Source organism: Cetorhinus maximus, chromosome 23, assembly GCF_964194155.1.
Source record: "Cetorhinus maximus chromosome 23, sCetMax3.hap1.1, whole genome shotgun sequence".
Classification (NCBI taxonomy): domain Eukaryota; kingdom Metazoa; phylum Chordata; class Chondrichthyes; order Lamniformes; family Cetorhinidae; genus Cetorhinus; species Cetorhinus maximus.
Genome location: NC_135901.1, coordinates 48,186,693 through 48,191,342, shown reverse-complemented (window position 1 = coordinate 48,191,342; position 4,650 = coordinate 48,186,693).

The following is a 4,650-nucleotide window of genomic DNA, read 5'->3' as shown; positions in this document are numbered from 1 at the left end:
TCCTTGGAGCGTAGAAGAATGAGGGGAGATTTGATAGAAGTTAACAAAATTGTGAGGGGAAAAGGCAGAGTAGATGCGAGTAGGCTCTTTCCACTTAGATTAGGAGAAATAAACACGAGAGGACATGGCTTTAGGTTGAAAGGGGAAAGGTTTAGGGGGAACATTAGGGGGAACTTCTTCACTCAGAGAGTGGTTAGAGTGTGGAACGAGCTACCATCTGACCTGGTAAATGCGGGCTCACTCTTAAGTTTTAAGAATAAATTAGATAGATACATAGATGGGATAGGTCTGGAGGGCTATGGACTAGGTGCAGGTCAATGGGACTAGTGGAATAATATTTCCGCACAGACTAGAAGGGCCGAATGGCCTGTTTTCTGTGCTGTAGTGTTCTATGGTTCTATGGTTCTACCTTCTCCAGTGCTAGATTCATCTTATAATATGGAGACGGAGCTAATCTGAGTATCAAACTGATAATTGCCCCCAAATACCTGTAAATTGGAAGGATCAGCATTGCAGTGGGCGAGAGGAACATGGTTCCAAGCTGTTATTCACCAACCTCTATTTCGGCCATTTTCCCATCTGCAGAACTTAAAATGAAATGAACACATCCAATAAAAAGATTTAGAAAGTTGGTGTTACTTTTGTTTGTGACTCGTTCTCTCGGGTATTCAGTAAATGCTGCTCAGAGGTTAGGGACCGGGATATAATCTACCTGCGTTTCCTTGAGCCTGTGTTCGGTGAATTGGGAAGTTTGGCCCGGGTTGGAGTATCTTGTGTTCCAGGGATGGGCAGTAACCCGCTCATTGAAGCTGCAGTCGCTGCTTTCTGCTGGCAGCAGGTGAGTGGAGAGTGCGGGGCCGGAATATTGCTGCTTTTCTGCTTTTCCCTGTCTCACTCACTGTGGAGCTGAGGAAGAGAGAATAATTGATGGGTTTGTTTGAATCCAATAATTCTATAGATTTCGGAGGGGCTCGATGCCGGCCTAAATGTTTTTTTCATTATATTGCGGATTAATATTCGTGAACATTGACCAGGACACATGGCTGAGAGATCAAGCACCTCCTCATTTTTCTCAGTCGAAACATACAATCTAATATATTTTGCTGTACAACCTGTTACAGAGATTGTTATAGAAAAGAGGGAAAGGTTTGCTACAGCTATACAAAGCCCTGGTTAGATCACACCTGGAGCACTGTGCATAGATCTGGGGGCGGCCCCTTTTAAGGATCAATATTTACCTTGAAAGTTTCAGAGGAGCCGCATTGTTGAGGTTGGTGGGTTTTGGAAATTGGAAGCTGTACATCCGCAGCTTGTGGCACTATTTCACCTCACTGTTCACTTCATGTTCATGTCTAACACACTCGATGCTGTTATTGGCTGAACGAGTCTTCTGTGTTTTAACTAAACATGCTATTATTTTGTAGGAAGAATGACGAGAGACAGTGTAAATTGCAGGGTTCTGGAGAAAAGGTCGGATAATGGCAATGATAGGACGGGCAGAAGGCCCACTTTCGCTGCTGTAACCATTCTATGATTTTAAACAAATAATATTAGCATGTTAGCAAGTTCTGTAGTTGTGGCCCAGTGTTTTTAAGGTGAATGGGTTTAAAATCCATTGGGGCCTCCCGACGTCGGTTTGAATCTTGCTGACTGTTCTTCTCGTTATTTCTGCTTGACTGTAGAATTAATTCTCATTCAAATAGAAAAAAAAAACATCCAAACAAATCCATTTATGTGTCAGTCTTCTACAAGTCTCCAATCGGATATGAAACAAAAACTGAGCCAAGTTGGTGACATCTTGTTTTCTCGGCGTTTGTTTCTCCTTAGGCCTCTGTCACACTCGGTGTATCCGTCTGTGTGTGTTCCTCTGTATGTGCCAATGTGCTTCGGTTCCCCAAGGGGTTGAACACATTTTACCAGCACAAACTTTAATTAATTTAGTTGTGCAATTTCATTTTAAAATGTTACAAGGAAAAACTCTCAGGGTAAAATATGCAAGAGGAGTTTGTCTATTTCTCTGTATGTTAAACTACAACAACAATTTATATTTATAAAGCGCCTTTAACCTAAACATCACAAGGTGTTCCCCAGCATCATTAGATAACTAAGTGTGACACCGAGTCACATATTCGGTCAGATGACTAACAGCTCTATCAAAGGCGAAGAACTGTATTAATGGAGGACACTATCGATTTCATGTTCCAGATAACAGCAATGGTTCTTCTCGTTGGCTCATTGTGTTCAACCTGAACAGACCATTTGGTAGGAGAAATTTATCTCTGGTGAAAGGGATCGGGAATGAAAAAAATGTCAAAATCAGCATCCATGAGCCACATTTCCTGCCCTGTTAGCAGCTTCCCTGATGGCCGACTGGTTAGGGTTCAGCCCTTTCACTGCTGCACCTCAGGCTTGATTCCCTGTTAGGAAATTGAGATTTACTGCCCATGGGCGAACCTTTAAAACCAATGTTATTGTCTTCCTGCCTGAAAGCAACACAGAACATCTCTGTCAGAGTTAGGGGAGTGAGAGTTAAAGTTTCACATCAGGGCTGGAAATGTCACACGTGGAACAAGTCAAGAAGAGATCCAGAGGGCGTGAAAATGAAAGAGAAGGGCTGTGATGGGTTACAAAGCACTGACTATAGAGCTGGTGGTGCACAGCGGAATATTATTCCTGTATTACCCATGTTACTTGCAGCTCTAATTTCCTGATTTATTACAGTGCCCAACATTACCACTGCAGTTTGGTGACCAATAAACAACTCGCACCAATGTTTGTTGCCTCTTGCCCGTTTCTTAGCTCCACAAAAATTGATTCGACATCTTGATCTTTCAATCTAAGACCCTCTCTCACGAAAGTACCGATCTTGTCGTTATTAACTGTGCGACCCCGCCTCCTTTCCCTTTTTGCCCATCCTTCCTAAATTACGAATACCCTTGAATATTCAGATCAATCACACTGCTCTTTTAAAGCAGCACACAGGGCCGAATGGCCTCTTTATTTGCTGTACCTTTCTGTCATTTTGTGATTCCTAACACCCAGGTTGCGTCTCTCTAAGTTATTCTGGCATTTCATAAGTCAATCTAGCGAGATGTACATCTTGCCCTTCTATCTGACACTTTGAATTCCAGACACTAAACAGATTAGGAACTGAGTTTGAAACCAGACTAGTACAACTGCAGAAATGATCTGAACCATTCACTTGAGTTTCAAACACACAGTGCTTGCACATGAGCATATACCTTCTTGTATATCTACTGAACAAAAGAAGCTCATTCCGATTCTTCACATTGAAAATCAGTTCAAAATAATTTCAAAGTTTAACAACATACACAAGAATGTGGATAATTGATACTGTGCACATTCCTATAATCAGTGTCTGGGACAATCAGGTCCTGTGAACCCTTCTCGTGTCTTACATTCCCATTCCCTGCTTTCCAGGGAAAGATTGGGTTCATAAACTGGATGGGTGGGTAGTCCTGGCTAGGTCATCCCTCTTCCAGAGAGTATATAAAAGTTCTTGCTGGGACAGCAGATTTTCGTCCCTACTGCCATGAGTGATGATCACAAGATTTTTTATTGAAAACAAATTTCACCATTTGCCATGTGAGATTTGATCCCCAGAATCCCAAACCAGTGGAAGTACCACTGTGCCACAGCCTCCTACCAAGGTAAACGCGTTTAGAATTTGATGTGTGTCAGTTACTTTCAGTGATGAATTTCTGCCGTGTGTTCCCTTGTCAGTTTCACAGGAGCCGCAGTGATGAGGTTAGTGGGTTTTGCAAATTGAAAGTTGTACATGAGCAGCTTGAACAGCGAGTTGAACAAGTGCCAGCTCAAATCGAATTGTACGGTTTGTGTGCGGTTTTTCATTTTAACAGGAAGGACGAGGAGAGACAGATTCAAAATAAATTGCTTTGAGGAAAAAGACGAGGGTTATGGAATGAGTTAAATTGCTCTTCCAGAGAGCCGGCACGGACAAGAATGTTCTCCTTCTCTGCTGTAGCCACCCATGATTTCATACTAACATCACCCTGTGCATTGAATCAGTCGTGGTGACTGAGTGGTGAAGGCGATGGAGTCCAAATCCATTGGGGTTTCTCGCTTCTCATTATCCCTGGTTTTAACTCTGTGTTTACGGAGTTAATTATCGGTTACATTGAATCAAGTCCATCCAAACACTGGGGCGTTTTCCTATTTCCGTTCGTTCACGAAAATATTCACGAAACATCTAGTCGGAAATGGAACAAAAACGGAGCCAAATTGGTGTGATGCTTGCTTTCTGGGTGTTTGTCTCTCCTTAGAAACAATCCCTTGTCCTCTGTCACTCTCCGTGTCGATGTCTGTGTGTGTTCCTCTGTGTGTGTCAATGTGGTTCAGTTCCTCATTTTTACCATCCAAACATTGTTTACGATAGTTTTGTGGCTTCATATTAAGATGGTCCAGAGAAAACAAAAGCGCTGTTTTAAAAGATGCAAGAGGACATTTATTTCTGTTTCTTTTTGGGTGGAGACTGTTCAGCTACTAAATGCCCGGATGTTACAAAGCGGAGGATGATTGAAGTTTTCACATGATCTTATTAAGTAGCTGAGAATTCCCGAGGGGCCGAATGGCCTATTCCTGATTATATTTTTCCCACACTCTAATTCA